Source organism: Camelus dromedarius, chromosome 5, assembly GCF_036321535.1.
Source record: "Camelus dromedarius isolate mCamDro1 chromosome 5, mCamDro1.pat, whole genome shotgun sequence".
Taxonomy (NCBI): Eukaryota; Metazoa; Chordata; class Mammalia; order Artiodactyla; family Camelidae; genus Camelus; species Camelus dromedarius.
In genome coordinates, this window is record NC_087440.1 from 37,577,849 (window position 1) to 37,599,832 (window position 21,984).

At 34.2% G+C, this 21,984-nt stretch overlaps 1 long non-coding RNA gene and 1 pseudogene across 5 annotated transcripts in view; one reads left to right on the plus strand and one right to left on the minus strand.

Annotated features, from left to right (window-relative positions):
• Positions 1 to 21,984, plus strand: part of LOC105094184 (uncharacterized) — a 59,041-nt gene that overhangs the window by 4,532 nt on the left and 32,525 nt on the right. The gene's annotated exons all lie outside the window — the stretch shown is intronic.
• LOC116153372 (large ribosomal subunit protein eL21-like) lies at positions 4,435 to 4,930 on the minus strand (annotated as a pseudogene).

The following is a 21,984-nucleotide window of genomic DNA, read 5'->3' on the forward strand; positions in this document are numbered from 1 at the left end:
TGCTTCAGATTGGTCAGACCAGAACAGAGGAATGCAGTCTTCTGTTGCATTAGTTTGGGAGGGCGGTAGTCACATCACTCTTTTGGCTCACACAGAGTTTGCAGTAAACGAAAGCCCTCACTTCTTTCTTCCTAAACTGCCAAGCCAGCTTTCCTTCAGTCTTTTAATTTAGCAGTTGGTATTTTTGTCCTTAATGTTTAGACTTATTAAATTTCATCTTGTTGGTTCTGTCTCAGTGCCGCATCCTGTGGCAATCTCTTTGAATCCTGATTGAGTAGTGAAATGTATCAACTATCCCTCCAAATTCTTTGTTGGTGGTCAATTAGATAAAGATATTGGACAGAACATGGCCAAAACAAAGGCTCTGGCACATCACAAACCTTTCACCAAGCAGTTATTTATCCATTAACTAACATTCTCTTGGTGCAGTTGTTTAGGTAACTGTGACTTTACTTAACAGTATTGATCACCTGACCCACTTATCTCCTTCTTGGCAACAAGAATTTTAACATATTTTTATTTTAAAAAGTGACAACACTAAGAAAATTAAAACCAAAATTAAGTCTTATAGTACAGAATGGACATATTTGTATCCAAGATTTTAAAGAAAATACTGTCAAATGCCTTTTTGAAATCCACTTACTTCAGCTGTGGCATCCCAATAATAGCATTTGGGGATGTTGGGTAAAGGACATAAATAAGAATTCTTTTTATTTTTTTTTGCAGTTTCTTTTTGTGAGTAAACTTATTTCAAAATTGAAAGCTAAAAAACAAGATAGTAAGTTTAGCTTGAGATGACTAATTCTTAGTAATGCCATCTTCTTGGAATCATTCTTTTCTAGAGATTTCAAAAATGATATATTTAAAAATAAATTCTAGAATTTTGACAATTTTTTACAACATTCACTGTATCCACAATATATCCCTTGGTATTGAAGACAAAAAACAAGTAATAGTTGTAAAGCTTGTGTGCCTTATGTTCCTAGTTAGTTGTTCTTGCTCCAAGGCTAAAAAAAAAATGTTGTTACTCTTAGCATACTCAGGTACATAATAAGTACTTTATAACTTAGTGAAAGGAAAAGCAGGATCTGATTTACAAAAATTCACTGAATATAAAACTTTCAAGAACCTAAGTTCTGTAAAGAATTCTATTTTCTTATCACATATTTTAAAATGTGTATTAGAGGAAAACAGTAATTATATAGAAATATATATTAGAAATTTCTCCTTCTGGATATTTACTATTAAGGAATTATTGTTAATTTTATTGATCTTTGATAATGGTATAATGGTTATATTTCCTAAAAAACAAAAAAGAGTCCTTATCGCTTAGAGAAGCATACTAAAATATTTACAGATGAAATAATATGGTAACTAGGATTTACTGCAAAATAATTTGAGGCGATAGTGGGTAGAGTACAGATGAACCACAATTGGCCATGTATTGAGGATAACTACTGAATTTGGGTAATAAGTACATGGAGGTTCATTATGCCACTATCTGTGCTTTTGTATTTGAAAATCTCATAATAGAAATGTTTTTTTTTAATATATGGGAGGTCTAGGGAGATAAATAAAGCAATACTGACATACAGTATTTTGAGACAATCTTATGGAAATGTTTCTTAATTTTAAATTGTGGCATCATTTAACCTAATGTCTATGGAGAGATTTACTGTAGTTATTTACTTAAATTTTTTAAAACTTAAAATAGTTTAAGTAAGTTCTTTTATGTTTTGTTATATAACAAATTATAGAGGTAACATTCTAGGGGATAGTAAAAGGAACAGGTATTTTAAAAATTAATTTACAAACACAAGTAACTTGTATATTTACTTATGTGTTTAAGAGCTTACTATGTGCAGGCACCCTTTAAGTGCTTTTTAAAATTTTTTAAATTTTTACAGGGGAGGTAATTAGGTTTATTTATTTTTAATGGAGGTACTGGTGATTCAACTGAGGACACCAGGCACACCAAGCAGGCATTCTACCACTGAGCTATATATACCCTGCCTCCCTTAAGTGCTTTATAGTTACTAACTCATTTAATCCTCTTAACAACCCCACAAGAGAGATAATGTTATTGCCTCCGTTTTACAGATGGGGAAGTCAAGGCCTATAGAGGTTAAGTAATCTGTATAAAGTCATACAGCTGGTAAACAACAAAGGTTCTGAATCCAGAAAGCCTGGCTGCAGAAGCTCTGTCTCTTTGGGTTAAATGATCCCCCACTCTCTCCTCCAACACCATGATAAAGAGAAATACACCTTGGGGAATCAAGTCCATAGAAATGGTAGTGTGAGTGCAGAAAAATAAATACAGCAGGATGTTTATTGCAACATTTTTATACTTATTAAATATTGGAAACAGCCCACATGCCCCATCAATAGCAAAGTGAACAAATATGCATAGATTAATTTAATCTGTGCAGATGTTTAAAGGAAGACTGACTTAGAGAAATGACAGATACTTTAAACTAGAATAAAAAGTTGCAGAATCATAAACACATTAAGATCCCATTTTAAAACTCTATATATAGTATGAATAAAAGGAGAAGTTTAAAAGAATATACATCAACAACACTGTAAACTGACTATAACTCAATAAAAAATGTTAAATAAATAAATAAATAAAAGAATATAAATCAAACTGTTAGTTTCCCCTGAAAAGTGGATTAGAATAAAGGGAATAGGGAGAGCACTTCAATTGTTTTATACTTCTTTTCAGTGTTTGATTTTCTCTTACAATCACTTTTGCAAGTAAAAAAATGTTTTTAATGTACAGCAGAAAAATTTTAAAGTCCAAAAGAATAAAAAGAAAAAACAGTAATAATCACCCATTACCTTGAGGCTATTATTATTATTAACATTGCAATAACATTTATATGGCCTTTTTCTAAACATAAATATAAGCATATAAAAGTCATATACATTAGAGATTGTAATCATATTAAATAATATGAAGTTAATATGACCTTAAACAATTCTTAAGCTATTTTCTTGACCTTCTTATATCACCACAGTCCAAATTTCATCTACCCATCACCATCCCAACTCATGTGTTATTTAAGGAGTGTTTTTATCCCTTTCATCAGCTAACTAAAGAAGACTGAGGGCCAGGCTTTGATTAGCTGAGCCAGGAAAACTAGCTGCTTTCCTTCAGCCTTAAAGATTAAACTTCTACTCTCAGAGATCAGTGTGTCTGCCATTGCAGTGAAAGAGGTGAGCAGTTATTGAAGTAAAGCTGCTTAGCAGAAAAATCTATCTAGGTCATTCAAAACTGAAATTATCTTTTACTTCTCTGGAGGTCATTTGCCATAGATTATCTGAATCCTTGTTTATAACACCTAGGAAGGTAAATCAGAATTTAATATGAATTTGGAGCCCAGGTTGTTAGATTTACTAGGTAAGTGCCAATTACTTGATAACACCTGCAGACTGTATATATGTATTATTAATATGGGAATGTGGGTATGCTGAGGTATTCTAGAGATTAAGGCAGGGAGATTCATGACCAAGGAAATGAACCACTAATCTTTCAAGGAAATGTTATCTATACTAGTTTTTCTTTGAAAATCATCATGATTATATGATTTTAAGATTTTTTATTATTCCTTTTCTTTGGGTTTATATTCAGTTTTCTGATGTGTGTGCATCATATATATCATACATACATACATATGTGTATACCTTTTTATGTATAGAGTTTATATATACATACATGTATACATTATTTATGTGTATATATACTTTTAATAATAAATTTATTGAAATATACTTCATATAAAATTCATCCTTTAAAAGAGTACAGTTCAGTCGTTTTTAGTATATTCACAAAGTTGTGCAGCAGTTACCGCTATCAAATTCCAATATATTTTATCACCCTAAAAATGAAATCCTGTATCCATTAGAAGTCGCTCCATGTCCTCTCCAGCTCTCAGTCCCTAGAAACCTAATCTATTTTCTTTCTCTATGAATTTGCCTACTCTGGATATTTTGTATAAATGATATCATACAACATGTGGCCTTTTATATCTGGCTTCTTTCATTCAGCATTATGTGCTCAAGATTCATCCATATTGCAGCGTATATCAGAACTTCATCCCTTTTATGGTTGTATAATATTCCATTGTATGAATATACAGTATTTTCTTTATTCATCAGCTCATGGACATTTGGGTTTCTAGGTTTTGGCTATTATAAATAATGCTCCTTCATGTACAGAATTTTTGGTAGACATACATGTTTTCTGTTCTCTGGGATATATACATAGGAGTGAAACTGTTGAGCCATATACTTTAACTTTTGGAGGCACTTACAAATGTTTTCCAAAGCAGCAGTACCATTTTACATCCCCACCAACAGTATATGAGGGTTCTATATTTGTTATCTGTCTTTATATTTTAAACAGTCCAGAAGCCTTTTTTCTTTGTACCTATCATGCCATAAATTCATAGAGAATGGGTTCCAGTAGCTCAGGCTTCTTTCCATTGGCTTTTACAAAGTGTGCTTCTCTGGGTAGAACGAGCTGGCAAGTTAGTTAAACCCAAGTACCTTTCTCTTTGGGTTCCTTCTTTTACTGATCATTTTCCTTCACATGTTTCAGGAAGCTGTGTTGGCTCTTAGGGTGTTTGATAAACTCGATATGTTCTCTTAGCAAGAACATTAGTTCTCTTAGCAAGAATCTTGCCCATAACTCATTTGTTTACAATTCCAACATTGCTGAGTAATATTGTAGACTTTTAAAATTTTGCCATGGTAATGTTTGTGAGGCATTCTTTTTTGAAGAGTGCCCATTCCCGTCAGGTCTGCAATATTACCTTCTGTACAGGTTTGCATGTACATGAAAGGAGAAACATGTTTTCTTAAAGGCCTAAAGAACATATAACAGGTCCTTCTCCTCTTTCCCCTTTTTGTTGGTCATTTTGGCAAATTACTGGAAGATGGCAGTTCCAGCCAAAAGTGTCTTTTTTGTTATAGCCATCCTAGTAAGTGTGAAGTAGTATCATGTGATTTTGATTTGCATTTCCCTAATAACTAATGATGTTGAGTGTCTTCTATGTGCTTATTGGCTATTCATATGCCTTCTTTAAAGAAATGTCTATCCAAATCCTTTGCATATTTTAAAACTAGGTTATTTGTCTCTTCATTGTTGAGTTGTAAGAGTTCTTTACATATTCTGGATATAAGTCCCTTGTCAGAGATATAATTTGCAAATATTTTCTCTCATCATGTGGGTTGCCTTTTCAATTTCTTGCTGGTGTTTTTTGAAGCGCAGAAATGTTATGTTTTAAATTTTTATGAAGTCCAATTTATCTGTTTTTTCTTTTGTCACAGGTGCTTTCAGAATCTAAGAAATCATTGCCTAATCTCAGATGGTAGAGATTTATGTTTATGTTTTCTTCTAAGAGTTTTATTATTTCTTTTTAAATTTTTTGTTTTTTCCCCTTTTTTAAAATGATTTTCCTTCTAAGAATTTTTTGAGCTCTTTCATTTAAGTTTATGATCCATTTTGAATTAATTTTCGTATACATTGTGATGTAGAAGGCCAAATTCATTCTTCTTTGCATATAATATCCGGTTGTCTCAGCACTGTTTGTTGGAAAGACTGTTCTTTCTCCATAACTTACCTTGGCACCCTTGTTGAAAATCAACTGACCATAAATATGAAGATTTATCCACATCCTCAAGTATGTTTCATTGATCTGAATTTCTATCCTTGGAGAGTATTGCCATTTTAATACTGTTTTCTGATTTATAAACATGAGGTATCTTTTCATTTATTTAATTCTTCTTTAATCTTTCAATGATATTTTATAGTTTTCAGTGTATAAGTTTTGTGCTTATTTTGTTAAGTCATGGAGATGTTTCCATATATACTTGAGAAGATTATGCATTCTGCTTTTGTCAGGTGATTGCCTCTTAGGTCTAGTTGGTTTATAGTATTGTTCAAGTCTTCTTTTTCCTCATTGATCATCTGTTTGATTATTCTAGCCATCATTGAAAGTGGAATTGTGAAGTCTCCAACCATTATTGTTGAATTGTCAATTTCTCCTTTTAGTTTTATTTAAGTTTTATTTATTTATTTATTTATTTATTTATTTAGTTTTTACTTCATGTATTCTAGGGCTCTTTTGTTAGGTGCAGATACATTTATAGTTGTTACATCTTCCTAACAGATTGACCCTTTTATCTTTATAATATATCTTTTGTTGCCTCTATTAACAATTTCTGTCTTAAAATCTATTTTGTCTGAAATTAAAATAGCCACTCCAGCTCTCTTTTGGGTACTGTCTTTGTATTATATATATTTTTCCATTATTTTACTTTCAAGTTATTTGTGTCTTTGAATCCAATTTGCCTTTTAGAGACAGCATATAGTTGAATCATTTTTTATCCATTCTGCAAATTTATGCCTTTTCATTGGAGTGTTTGATCCATTTACAATTAATATAATTATGATGTTTTTACATTTGCCATTTTGTTTTTTGTTTTGTGTCAACTTTCTTCCTCCATTTCTCCATTACTACTTTTGTGTTAAATAGATATTTTCTGGTATACCATTTTGATTCCTTTGTTGTTTCTTTTATTGTATGTTTTTGAGTCCTTTTCTTACTGTTTGTGCTAGGGATTACAGTTAACATCTTGAAAACAATCAAGTTTGGATAAATACCAACTGAATTTCAATAGTATACAAAATTTTTATTCCATATAGCTCTGTTTCCTCTCTTCTCCTTTGTGCTATTATTGACATACCCATTACATCTTTATACATTGTAACCCATCAACTCAGTTTTATAATCCTTGCTCTATGCAGTTGTCTCTAAAATCAGATATGAGAATAAAAGAGTTACAAACAAAAATAACTTTTATACTGTCTTTTACATTTACCTATGTATTTACCTTTATCATTGCTCTGTACATCATATATTGGCTCATTTTAAGCTATTATTAAAATTTTTCAAAGTATTCAGTTTATAGCTTCTATTTCCCTCAGATATTTTCCCTTTTTAATAGTTTTTAATACTGTGATTATCTAAAATAATATGGTTTAATGGAAGGACTGAGTTTTGAATCAAAAGTCTTAGCATCTATTAATGGATTGCTACCCATTGAATAATTTTGTAATCCAGATTAAAACATTTAGTCACGACCTGGGCTTCAATTTCCTTAATTCAGAAATGAAGAGAATAGCATCTGGCAGTACTTGACTGCTGATTTTAAATGTGCCACTCTCCCAAGTATAGGTCCTACCACAGAGGAGAGACATTCTCTTGTAATTCTAGTCTAAGCAGCTAATGTGCAGAAAGAAGGTCAAAACCTTTATAATATTATAGGCTAGTATTCCAATAAGAGAGAGAAAATGACTGAGAATAAATAAAAAATTATGAAAACTACTTCAGATGATCTATTGCTGTTTGTAATATGGTTTGTAAAAAAAAATCCTTCAACTTGCAAATTACTTCATAGGTATATTTCTATGAAGAAAATACAAATAAAATAATGATCTTATGAAGACTCCCAACAATATTGTAAATACCTGTTCTTCAGCTAAATTCATTTAAAAAAATCCAGTCATAGTCCAGTGTAAAGATCAGGAATACTTTAGTCAATCAGCTATTTGAAATGTGTTTGGGAGAAAAATAGGAATATCTGGGTCTTTAGAGCAGATTTAATATGTTGTCTTAGCCTCCTGTTACCCTAGGTGTGAGATCTACTCTTCCTATCAGTTTTTTGTTTTGTTTTTTGGTTTTAGGGAAGAAAATAATCATATTCACCTTGTAAGTGATTTTGAATGAGCCAGAACCAGAATCACCATCATGTAGGGTATGACCCGTAAAATCTATTTTGGCCATTTTCTTTGGCCTCACTAAAAAAACAATAATAACTGTGGTAAAATGAGGTTGAAAATAATTCCTGTATACCCAGGGGTCAAAGGTGAAATTCTTTGTCATAGACATTTAATTTAAGGATTGAATTTTAGCAGTGATACCAGTTATACCTAGAATAAGGTAGTTACTGGTGAGTCATCAAGTAGTAGGTGAGTTTTGGCCCTTGGCTTCTGTTGGAAACAAATCTGAGCTGGAAACACCTTCTACACTCAGATTTTGTTGGTTGATGAGGTTCTGACCATGGTAATTTCTGAATATTAATGAATAGGTCAAAGAAGGAGATTTGGTTAGTGTGTCCTGATATGATTCACACCTATTATGCCAAGGTACTTATTCTAAAGGACTTACTCCATCTCAATCTTGAGGATTGTGGCTAGACTGACTGGAGTGTAATCTTGCTAACCATTGCATAACTTTCCATATGATCCTACCTTATCAGAGGGAAGCTAGCCTTTGCCTTACTCTCTTACACTATTTAAAAACACATTTGTAACCAAATAAAGAAGAAGTAGATTTGCTCTTCTTTCATACTCAAAAGAACCTATAGGTAGATATTCTTGTTTTCTTTAGCTAAAGAACCCCATGGCCTTTCATTAGTAGTCTGGAATCTTATTAGCAAACAAAATTTGCATGTGGCTTTTATATTAGCTTTACTGTTATACTGTGTACATCAGGGAGATAGAATAACTAATCTAGCTTCAGTAAATGTACCAAACTATATGTGCTGCATATTCCCACAGACTTAACGATCTGGGTAAGATAGTATTTATTCTGAGGACAAATCACACCTGAAACTCTTATTCTCCTCTCATTTACATTTTTCCCCTCCAACCTGAGAATGGCTGTAGGGTTTTTTTTAAGAGGCAACTTGTAGTCTCAAGAAACAAAACACAGAACCTTCTTTTCATAGTGATTTCTTCAGTCAAATGCATTCTGTATTGTAACATTGATAAAATTACGATAAAATTTTTAATAATAGGACAATTGCTTTTCCCCATTTGACCTATTTTAGTCACTGAAAAAATATTCCTTCCTCAAACAGACTTACTTATTTCTTCTTGTTAATGGGTTAATAGAAACATATTAAGAATGTTGATTTGTTTACTTGTTCTAGTTCTTAAATTCTACATCTTAGAAATAAGTGTATTTGTAGCTACAACTCACAAGCGTCCAGCTTTTTGTTTCTTTCAGAAATAAAGCAGAAAGTGATTAATATCCTCATCTGCTTCTGATTCTCCCTCATATGTTCTCCCCGGGTTCCCTCTCTCATGTTACACAACATTAGGAAGCCCGGAACATAATGTCAGTGTCTTTCTAAAGGCAGTGGGTGATATTTACACACTTCAGTGGCTGGCACTGACAAGGTGACTGGAGTCAAATGTAAACTATGGCATTTATCATCCCTAGTCAAATATATTGTGCAATGAGTAGCAATGGGCACCATGTGAAAGATTGCTTAATAAGCCGCTCCAGCTTTAGGATTAGTCAGCTTCTTGCTGTGAGGTGTATGTGACCAAGATACCAGAGGTCGTTGGTGATGGAAAGGCAGGCTGGCCAAAAATAGGAACCAAAAAGAGAGGAAACTCAACTTTTGGCAAACAGTCGGAATCTTAGCACAAGGCATGTGATTTCTGAGGTGCAGAAGCTGAGAGGCTACTAAGAAACACCTGAGGGAAAGATGTTGCTTTCTGACTTTTTATTTTTCATGAAAACTTTTCCCTGTATAAAACCTTAGAAGCCAGTGTAATTCTGGTCATGTTAATTTATAGTGGAACCAAAATATGCTTCCTGGGGAAATCTTTTTTTTTCTTTTGTAATAGAAAGTTTAAATATTAAAAACAACATAACTATACTAAGGATAATTAGAAAAAGCAAGGGGGAAAACACTCAAATCCCTTTTGATAAAAATAATAACAATATCATAGTAGCATGCATTCTTATTATTTGAACTATTTTACATGGTTATAATAATACAATTAGAAGATTTTGTCACATGAATTTTTGGTAACTTATCATAAGCTTTTTTTCCCATAGACTATATAACCATATTTAAGATAATTGAATAGTATTTCATTCAGCATATGGTTGAACCAGTGTTCACTTTGCCCATTCCAACAAATAGGCTGCTTCCATTTTATGCTGTTGTTATTGTAAATAACACTAAAATGGCTATACTTAGAAATACAGCTTTTTTCATATAATTTTTAAAATTTATGATGTTTTATATCAAATATAAAATTTATATAAAGCATATATAAACAGCTTAAAGGTTAATAATAAAATGAACAGCTAAGTTTCCACTTCCAATTTTAGAAATAAAACATTGCCTGTAACTTAGAAGCCCAGCTGTGTGCTTCTCTGGTCACATCCTGTTCTCTTTCTCCCCTACAGAAATAATCACTAGCCTAAAAGTTTTTTTGATATACTTTTTTTTTTTTTTTGTATTTTAGATTTCTTCCTTAGGATAGATTCTTTCTAAGAGAATTTAATAATTAATGTGAATGGGGTTACATGTTTATCAGGGCTAGTTTCTGATGTTGGTGGAAAGCATTGGCTTACATTTCTCCTTCAGAAATTATCAGGCTTGGTGGCTGTCAGCGAAAAAAAATGTGACAATGAATACATGTATGTTCATGTATAACTGAAAAGTTGTGTTCTACCCTGGAATTTGACACAACATTGTAAAATGACTATAACTCAATAAAAAAAAGTTAAAAAAAAAAAAAAGGAAAAGAAAAGAAAAGAAAAGAAATTATCAGGCTTGACACACCCCAGTAGGCAGGGCAGACCCACGGACCAAAGAAAACTTTGCCTCATAAGGAGGTACATTCTGTGACAGCTCCCTGCAGTATGAGGATATTATGGGTTATGACTGAGAAACTTTATCATAGAGAGAGATGATTCTGGTTTACCTATAAAAGGGTTGCCCTCCCTCCTCCCAGTCCTTTCTCGATTCCCAATTATTTTGGTTTTAATTTATTATTTGTATGTAATTGTTATTTTAATTATTCATTTAAAGCAGGCAGTTCTTTTTGTTTAGCATATTGGTGTCTGTCTTCTAGAATAAATGCCAGCATAACCGTGTTCAACTTTATCTAACCCCAAGGAATCAGAGTGGTCAGATTTATCTTCTCAGTTTTGAAATGGAGAAACCAAAACAATTTGAAAATAGTTGGCCAGTAGTAGAAACAATAAGGATCATTAGCTTTTAGGTCAATAGTAAAAATCCCAAAGTAGTGTTTCTGATCACCTGCATCAGAATCAGTTAAGATATGTAGTAAATTCAGAGATTCCTGGATCTCATTTGAGACCTACCAAATCATTATCTCTAATGATAATGTCCAGGAATCTGTAGTTTAATAAGCACCTCACATGACTTTTCAGTACCCTAAACTTGAGAAACACTAGAACAGGGGCAGCAACCTAAGAAAAGTGATACAGTAAGTACCCTTGTATTCTCTAGTCTGTTTATATTTGTTTAGCACTGAGATATAGGATTAGGTGGCTACATAGCAATCCTTTCTATGGGAACTCATTGTGATGTATTTTGCTGGTTGAAAGTGGAAGAACCCAGTTCTTTACTCCACTACTATTTTGAAATATTAATATGAGAGAAAGAAGCCTAGGAATCACCTTAATCATATAACTTATATCAAAATCATATAACTTATATCAAATTAGCAGTAGATTTTCACTGACCACGGTCCAGAGCAAGAATGAGATATAAGATTAAAGCAAGTAAAGGCATTTTGCCTGAAGCAAAGACCAGGGTCCAGTTACAGTTTGTGCAAAGCACACTCTGTTTTCTTCTTAGTTTTGAGTAGTGCTCTTGTCTGTGACCTTGGTACTCAAAATTATTTTGCTTGTAACCATTGGCTACATAGCACTGATTTTACAATAATCTTTGAACCAGAAATCTTTGTGATTTTACCAAGTCTGGCGGCACTTATAAAGAAGAGAAGTGGGGGGAAATTGTCAAAAAGAAAAGCTTAAAAGACAAGAGTTGAAGAAATGATATAAAAGTAGAAGTAGAAAGCTGAGTGAAGTTAGGAAAGAAATAACAGAAGTAATCTGGGAGACACTGCCGTTTTTCACATTAACCCTCAATTAATGTAGCTTGGGAGATTGCTAAGCAAAACCTTTCTGAGAATTGAACTCGAGATCCTAGTTAATAAATATTTGTTGTCTGGAACAGTGAAGGAATTCCCTCTAGCTGAAAATCAATTGCTCTGTGAAAATGATCATTACTAAAATAATTACTGCTAAAACTACATATTTGACAGAGTTTCTCTGGCTTCTTTCATCTCCTTTTACTTTCTGTGCTGTCAGAAATTTGCCATATTTAAGAACCCAGCAATGATAATTAGGAATATTACACATTCTAATAGTATGTTTAGAGTCTCTTAAAATGTGAACATAATATTTGACCCAGAGAAAATGAAATAGAAATGAACTAATTGATGAAATGTCAAAATTGGTGTAAATATACTAAGAATATTCAATTGTAGTAATAAGAGTAATAGTAATACATGAATAAGGGGAAAGAACCAAACAATAAACTATATGTATATCTTACATTTTATGGGGGCTATTAAAATAACATATTAAATCAAAATTGTATATTCAAGATATATTTTTAATGTTTATTTGGGTACTTGATGATCTGCACTTTGGGTTAGGGTCTGTGTCTAGAATACAGGAATGTAACAGATTGAGCTCAGTATTTATAGAGAGAAACTATGAAGACATGATAAGATAAAGATAAGTAATAATTTAGGAGTCAAGAAATTTCAGAGCAGTAACAAAAACATCGTAGTAATCTATGAAACACTGATTAAAGTTGGGATAAAGCAGGTTTCCCACTTTATTTTACCTTGTCATGGAAACTCTAGACATGGTTCAGAAACAGACATCATACCTATATTTAGAAGAAATTATCGATGAATATGAATCAGATGCCAGGTTGGAATTTTCTTTAAGTAAAACAAACCAACCAACCAAAAACCCCAACAGAGAACAATAATGACAAATGAATGAAAATAATAGCTTTGACTACATAAAAATATAAAACTTCTGTGTAGAAAACATAAAATATTAAAGAATAACAAAATTAAAAATCAAAATGACCTACAAATGTGAAAAAAATTTTCCATTTTTTTAAATCCACTTTTTAAATCCATTAGTAATGAAGGAAATTCAAATAAAAACAATGAGGTGTTATTGGTCCACCACCGAATTGCTTGAGATTTAGAATGATGAACAGACTCAGCACTGGGTAAATGTAATGAAATGGGAACTTTTGAGCATTTTTTGTGGGAATGCCCTCTTTGATGAGCAATTTGTATCAAAAGCCTTACAATTATATATACCCTTTGGTTCAATCATTCTTCCACTGTCATTTATTCTAAGGAGAAAAAATAGGGGCATGAATAAAGATAAACAGGAACGTTCAAAACAGCTTTTTATGCAGTAGTGAAAAATTGCAACAACCAAAATCAGGAGAATGATTAAGTATGTAATAGTTCATAGGATGCAATAATACTAAATGACCATCAGAAATCATGTTTTGCTCACAAAATGATACAAGTGAAAACAACACCAAAAACAAGTAGATTAAGTCTGATCCCAATTTTGAAAAGTATATATATATTTGTAGAAAAAGGATGAAAGAATATATACTCACGGTTGTTTTCTCCCTGTGTTGGGATTCTGAGTTATTTTTACTTTATTTTATACTTTTCTGAATTTCCTATAATAAACACATAGTTTTAGATGCAAAAAAAAAATTAAGTTAAAGAAGAGTAAGTGTTAACCCTCTTCATGAAGAGAATGACATTCAAATCATTTTCTAAATCTTTTGCCTCTGACTCACAAGGAAATCTTGCTTCTAAGCAGATTCTGATCTATATTTTAGAAACTATCTTAGGTATTTAAAGTTTCCTGAGAGAAGAAGCAGGATATAATGCAATGAGTGGCTTTTTCACCTGATGGAAACTTTATTCCAGGCTAGACTACACACATAGATACACACAAAGACACACACTTTCCCATGCCTAGACCCTTCTGAACTCCAGGTGGCATTTGTACTACAGAGAGTAGTAGAGGTTATGGGAAACACAAACCACAAACTTCCTTGAGGATTTTCCTAACATTAATTCTAATTCTGAAGCTGACCTCTCTTCAACACTAAAATTTTGGTGAAGTGCTTTGCAGAAAGAAAACGTCACTATTCGTTAATTATAAACTCATGGAATTATTATTATTATTATTATTTTTTTTTACTTTTTATTGAAGGATAGTTGACATACAGTATTAGATTTACGTGTACAGCATAGTGGTTTGACATTATATACATTACAAAATGATCTCCAAAAAAACTTGTAGGGTATAAAATTTGCCACCCCAAATTGTGTTTCTTTGGAGGATTCATTTAGGCTGATTATTTTTAAGGCCCAAAAGACTCAGGAAGAACCTTTGACCTTCCCTCTAACTTCCTGAAAGAACGTATATAGAAGGAGGACCTGTTGAAGGAAGGGAGCTATTACCAAAGACAACTATAGTATGAACTAGGTGTGTAGCCAGGGAGAAACCTAGCAAAGTCTGGTAAAACTCCTCTCTGAGTCCCTTTGTGTCAGCATAGCCCAACAAACATTTGTTTACCAAACACTTCTTTTTCCATTTCCATGTCAGTTGCCTTCCTCCCCTTTGAGGTCCTAAACCACTACCCCCAACATCCCCTTTTGTCTTTGGCTGAAGATGGTATTTAAGGTGAGAGCTTCAGCAATTTTGGTGAGTTACTCAGCAATCCTAGGTCTCCCCCATGTTTACATGTTACTAAACTTTTGTTTGATTTTTCTCCTGCTAATCTGTCTCAAGTCAATTTAGTTCTTTGACCAGCCAGAAGAACCTAGAAGGATAGAGAAAAGTATTTTCTTCCCTGACAAAATCTAGTAACCATGTATCACCATACAAAGATATGGAATTATTATCAAAGATTTAACCAGGATACATTAGACTCTTAATGATAAAGAAATAGGAAGTGTAGAGGAAGAAAAACTTTTCCATGACCCTCTTAGGGTCCCTGGCTGGGCCTGAATATTAAACTGACAAAGACAGGTTAACAGGAGAAAAGCATACAAATTTATTTAATGTAAGTTTTACATGACATGGGAAAGACCTGAAGAATCCTTCATAAGGAAAGACCTGAAGAAGCAGTTAAGCTTGAGAGTTTTTATACTAGGCTTGATGAAGTGTGAAAAGTCATGGAAAACCATGATAGGACAAAAATAGGACTGTGATAGGACAAAACCATCATAGAACCATGATAGGACCATGATTGGTGTCCATCTTCAGAGATAAGGATGCTTCTTTCCTCTGAGTATAGGGAGGGCATGTCTCACATGAGGGTCATATGACCTGCTTCAGGGGGAAGAGGGGAGATCAGGCAGTCCTTCCTGTACTTGCTATTTCTAAAAGTCCTTCTTAAAACTATTCTATATTTTCAGAATATTCAGAGAACCATATTTTGGGGTAATGTTTTCTGAACCTTGTGAGAGGGATATAAGAGGGCCTCTGATGTCTGGATTTTCACCTGCGCCTGTCCATACCAAAGTTTTCTCTGGTCTCTAGTGAGAATGTCTGGGAAATGACGACTGTCATTTTTGAGGGGAAATCTCTTCTGAGATTAATATCCAACCTACTTTTTTTTTTTTTTTAGTTTTACCGTATCTCTTCTTTTATGAAACTTTGGTGATATAATAAGTGATATGTTGGGTTTTTTAAAAGCTCTTATGTGTCAAAGTAAAAAGTTGGCAACCCCATGCCTGTTTTCTCCTTCCACTTCCAACTTTTTTTTGGAAATCTAAAGCCAAATTCAGTAAATTCCTTGTAAGCCTCTTTGGGCCAACTTCTCCTTTTCAGCTTATCATAGGAAAGTAACAGCTGAGCTTTTCTGCATTAATTAGTCATTGAGTCCACCATTATGATAAAAGGGAAACCCGAAACCACTCTCACTTACAGATACCTTGTTAAAAGAAACCAGAGACAGACAGTGATTCAATCATTATAAATAAATTTTATTTAAAGACTGTTGCAATAGGGGAAAAGAGACTTCAGTATAGAACTGGGCTCAGTTGCAAGTACAGTGTGATCAAGTGAAGATTTATAGCCAGTGAAGAGGATGAGAGTCAGTGGATGGTTAAGTTACTAAAGGGAAACATCAAGGGTAAGGAGGGACCTGGCTAAACTGACTTAATAGGATTCTTGCTAAAACTGGATGATACAAAGACAGACATGGAAGTCCAAAGGTCAAAGCCTAGTTGAGAAGAGGATTCAGAGGAGCTTGACTAAAGTTTGGTTAGGGAGAGTCTTTCTCAGTCTCTCCTTAAGAACGAAGAGGCTGTAAGAGAATGAAGGCCTGGTAATAAGCAGTTCATCAGAACAGTATCTGTCTACCTTTCCACCAGCACCCCCCCCATACAAAAGTAAATTAAATTCACAGTATACTCAACACAAAGACAGAAATGCCTCCAGATTAACAAAATAGCTAACCTCTTATAAAAAAAATTCTTACTTGCATATTTATCATTATTTCCAATTTGTCTATGTGGATCTCTAGCCTTGGGTTCAAGTCCTCATTTTGTTACTTAAAACCTGCACAATCAATTAATCTCTCTAAGCCTGTTTCCTGATGTATAAAATGGGAATAGTTAGCTTGGTGTTGTTTATCCTACCCCACACTTGTGAATATCAGATAAGAAAGAGTAGGTAGCAACTCTTTGTAAATTGTAAAATGCAATGTGAATATGTTATAATTTTAAAAACATAGACAAAAATGTGTTTTTTCTTACGGCAAACCATCTTTTATAATCAGAATACTTATTAATATGCAAATGAAGTATTAAAGCTTCAGACATACGATCCCCCTTTGGTGTTGAAGCTGGGCAAGTAAAGGGCTTGTAGGTCTGCAGGGTGCAGCCTAACAGTGGGAAACTTGGGAGGTCAATTAGTGAATCCTTTCCTTGCCCTGCTACTTTATGGTTTTCACTTATGATTTCTAGTTCAGTCTTTCTGCTTAAGAATATCCTCTGATTTAAAAGGCCTTCGGAGATACAGCCGAAACTGTTACAACATTGTAAATCAACTATACTTCAATTGAATAAAAAGACATTTGAAGAAATAATAATTTCAAAGCCTAAGCTCTCCCCTGAGATAAAGGAGGAAACATTTCTGCTAGGATGATCTATTTACAAGCATCACAGGCTCCCAGTTTCTCTGGGGAGGTGACAGCATTTTGAACTAGAAGGAAGTAGAAAGATCTGAATTTAAAAGACTCTCTAGGATACATTGTCTCTAGAGTCTGGAAATATAAGAATCATTGGCATATAAATACCGTTAGAAATATGGACAAGACAAAAAATATTAATTGTGATAAAGACAAAGAAGAATGATGATGATGGTATATACATATAACTGAATCACTTTGCTGTATACCAGAAACTAACATTATAAATCAAGTATACTTCAGTTAAAAAAGAGAGAGAGAAATAGAGAGAGAGAAAATGTTACAAAGGTATAATAATGCTCCAGTCTCTACAGTGTCCTCAAACTCACAATTATTCAGTAGCTCAGGAGTCTCTCCCACACTTGGGTGAGTCATTTCTGGGGCTCCTGAGGCATTGTGCTACCAATGATGGTGTGTCTCCAGCCAAGGAAGCAATTTGATTGAGAGCCTGAACTGGGCTAGTTGAAATGGTGACGGGCCCAAGGTGTGTCAATGGCTTTGGGTGGGGGTGAGACTCTATGTATTGTTGTGTCTACAGTGGTGGCTACAGGAAATGGGAAATAAATAGGCACATACGAGAGGGAAGAGGAGTATGAGAATTTATGGCAACAGGAAGAAGGAAAAGGGGAAGAAGAAGACTACAAGAGGAGGAAGAGAAGAAAGAGTAGAAGACGTTATGGTAGCAAAAGGAATAGTCAGAAAGAGAAAGAGAACTGCTATATTTTAAAACACCCAGGCACTGAAAGAGAAGCTCTTAGTAAATAAGAAGAACTGAAATATATTGAGTACTTACTGCATGCCAGGCATTACTCTAACTACTTTAATTATGATCTCATTTAATGTAGGCTGTGTCCCTAAGAAATAGGTGCTAGGATTATCTGCATCCCCATTTTGCAGATATAGAATAAAGCCAGGAATCAACCCCAAGCAGTCTGGCTCCAGAATCCATGCTCTTAACTAAACAGTATTTTTTCTCATCGTATGTGATGTTTTTTAGGCTGCCCCTCTGGACATAGAGGCATATTTGTTCTTTCACAAAAGAATGAGGATGGAAGAAAAGAAATGGGTGGAGGTAGGCAAATAAGAACCATTTTTTAAATCAGAGACAAGAGAGGGAAAAAAAGTTGCGAGACAGAATGTACAACTTTATTGATGATTTAAGAAATAGCACACTCACACACACACACACACACACACACACACACACACTCTTTAGAGGGGAAAAAATTTTTTTCAGACTCCCTGGTTTCCTGAACTGTCTGATTCTTTTTTTGTTTGTCTGTTGTTACCTTTATTTTTCGGAATGCTATTTATAAACTGAGAGTGGTGAGAAAGTTGATCTTTGGGAAAGGAAAAAAAGGTTCTAGATTCTAAATTTCCTAATCCAAAAATCTAACAGTTTTGGGAGATAAAAGTGTCTACAGTTAGTCAAGAGGTTTGAGAGAGAAACCATTTAGGGAAGTTTAGAAACTTCCTCCCTCTGACTCTTCAGTTTGTATATAAGGCTAAGCCCCTCATGTATCCTTAGAAGAACAGGATATCCTGACTTAAATAATAAAGGCAGCAATGTGAGACCTCTAGATGAGGGTCTCAGCTGCTTTTCCTGTTACCTGAATTAACAACTCAGTTCAACAAGATCCAGGCTTGGATTCTCTGCTGTCCTCAAATATAGATTTGAAAAAGCTGGGCTGATTGGTGGACAGTGGCCCAGTGCCTTCTTTGATCCTGGAACAAACGGCCTTGGCTCGTCACGATGGCGTAGTGGGCTCCATGAATTGGTGTGTGATTTTGTCACATCCTATAATGGAACTTTGCCCACCAGTCTCCAGGATCCGAGGCAGGGCAAAAGCTCGCTGCCTGTGCTGAGAACTTTCCTCCCTCGTCACCGCTCCCCTGCTGTGAGCTATGAGTGTATGGCTCCCGAGCTCTGAGCTGCCAGTCACCATTCTCTACAGACACAAGCCGGTAGCTACTGGGTCTGAGCTTGTGTTCACTGGCAGCAGGAGGCCAGAGTATAAACTTCTTCACCTGATGGTGGCACTTAAATCAACAGAGTTGCCAGGAACCAGTGAGCGCACTTAAATAATGCACATGATTTTTAGCATTACATAAGTAACCAATGATAAAATACATCATGTCGGGATAGAAGAAATTAATGCCTTAGAGATGAGGAGATACCATTACAAGGGCTCAACAAAATGGAAAAACTTCCCCAGTAGTCCCTCTTTGATTCTCTCAGTCTCTCAGTGGCTAGCTGGAAGGCAGACAGAATAATTAGAAGGTGCTAGTGTCACCTTGGGACCTAACTGCCTTCCTTCCTTTAAGGAACAGAAATCCAGAAGGATCTTCTCAGTTGGTTACCCCATGGGAAGAGCCTTGAAAACAGCTAAACATTTAAAGAGTGTGTGTGTATTAGGGTGTGATTATGGTGATTTATAACAGCACCAAGGACACATTCTCATTTCTAAGCATGGGATGACACCAGTTTACCCAAATACAGAAGCTAGAAGAAGGGCTTAATTCACTAATGTTTCTTGTTGGGTTGCTCAGTAGCTTGAATGACTAAAGGGGATTGAAAAGCTGCCATTAAAGGCAGAATTTTATTATTCAGAGCCCACTCCGAAACTTTTGATTTTTTTTCTGTGGGGGTGGAGATTAGGTTTATTGATTTATTTTTAGAGGAGATACTGGGGATTGAACCCAGGACTTCATGCATTCTAAGCATGCACTCTGCCACTTGAGCTATAACCTCCTCATTGAGATTCTTGATTTTTAATATTAGGAAGGCCAGTTATGTTTCCTGACTGGTGCCTAAGGTAGCCTCTTAAATGCACTAAAATTTTTTTTTAATTCCTCAGTATTTTAAATGATAAACTTTGTGCTCATGTAAGGAAATTCAATAGTAAAGAATAGTATAAGGTGATTTCCTGGTCCCAGTCCCTAATCATCATTAATAGTTCTTTATATATCCTTCTGGAAATTTTCCATGCTTATAAAAGCACACACACACACACACACGCTTCAACAAATATAAAGACTTATATACAAATAAATACATGTTATAATGTATAATATATTAATAAAATCATAAATAGCATAATAAGCATTGTATTCTGCAACTTTTTTTTAAGAATTTAGTGTTGGACATTTTTGCACACCAGTACAATTGATTTGTTACATTTAACAAATAGTTTCATATTATTCCAATATTTATATTACTGTGCTTTAATCAGGTATATGATCTTGGCTTAGCCATGAGGTGCTCCTGCTTGGACTCTACTCTAGCCAGATAGCCCATGATGGTTCAGTTGTGCCAGCTGTGTTGGTGTTCAATACGGGCATTGTCCAGCAGCTTCCTACTTCGTGGTCTTCCGGAGCTGCTTGACTCACGCATATCTTTTAAGTTGGTGTTTCTTTCTCATTGACTTATTGAACTCATGAGGGCCTTCAGTAAATTCTCATTTTTTTTTTTTTTTATTTTAAGTATTATGTATATGCAACTAAGAACCTTGACTGATAACATCTTTCTTTCTACTGCCTGGAAGCAATTCTGTCAATGTTTTATTCTATTTTTCCCCAGATTTTTGCTTTGCATTTTTTATTATTATTAAGATCAAGCACTCTATTTTTTGTTTATTTAGCTTAGCATGCACAAATACATTATTTTAAATTCGATGTAAATAAATTTTAAAGTTTATGTAATTATACCATAGTATTTGCACCGTAATTTCCTTATCCATGGTCCTATTGGATATTTGAGTTTGTTCTAAAATGTCTGAATTATAAATAATCTTCAAATAAATCTTTTTGTATGTTTTAATCAATTGTTTTTAATATTTGCTTAGAATAAATTCCCAAGAGTGGAATTATACACAAAGGTAAGAAGTCCTAATATTAAGCTTGTGACCAAACACTACAAAAATGCATGGGTTCAGAAGATGGAGAAAAGGCACCGGTCATGATAATCATCAAAACATTTATTGAGCACCAACTAGATACATGGCCACATTGGTCACTAAGACATGATCCTTGCCCTTACAATTGAGTCAAAAATTTTCTCATCATCTGACTTGCAAACAAGATCTACCAACACATAATCTATAAAAATGTGTAAACAGGACACTGAACTAGAATATGCTGTGGTGAAAGACATAGAATATTAGTTAAAGAAGAAACTGTAGTAATTTTATGGTATAAATAAATTAAAATAAGGCAACATAATTCATAAGTTTTTCTAGGTTTCTGATTATAAAGGTTTGAGCAAATAAATGAACGTAAGTACTTAAAAAATTTTTTTCTGGCTATAGATTTATTCACACAAAACAATCCCCTCCAACCTGAATAGGCTGAGCAAGTTGACCACCATATCTGCCTCTGGACTGGAATTTGGTTGCTGACCCAGCAACCTGTCTATAGGTGTCTCTGTTGGGTGAGTCTTTGCTGGTTGCTTGCCCTCCAGGCCTGTGGGCTGGCCTGCCATTCTCAGGATAACTGTGGTACAGGGTAATAGGCATGATCTCAGGGGCAAATAGTGGTCGTTAGGGAGATCCTGGCTACCCTGTTGGTAAGGAACCTGTAGCAATGTCTCCAGGCAAACTGTTCTTCCCTTCAGTAGTGACTCTCATAACATTGTCAGGGAGGAAGAAAATTTCCTCTCCCCTTCTGGTTTATTCTGACTAGTCTAAAAATTGGCATGAGACAGATTGATGGGAGAAAATCTAAACAAAAGTTTAATAACATGTATATGTGGGGGAGACCTAGGAAAACTGAGTAACTCGTCAAAATGGTTGAAACTTTTACCTTAAAAGCCAT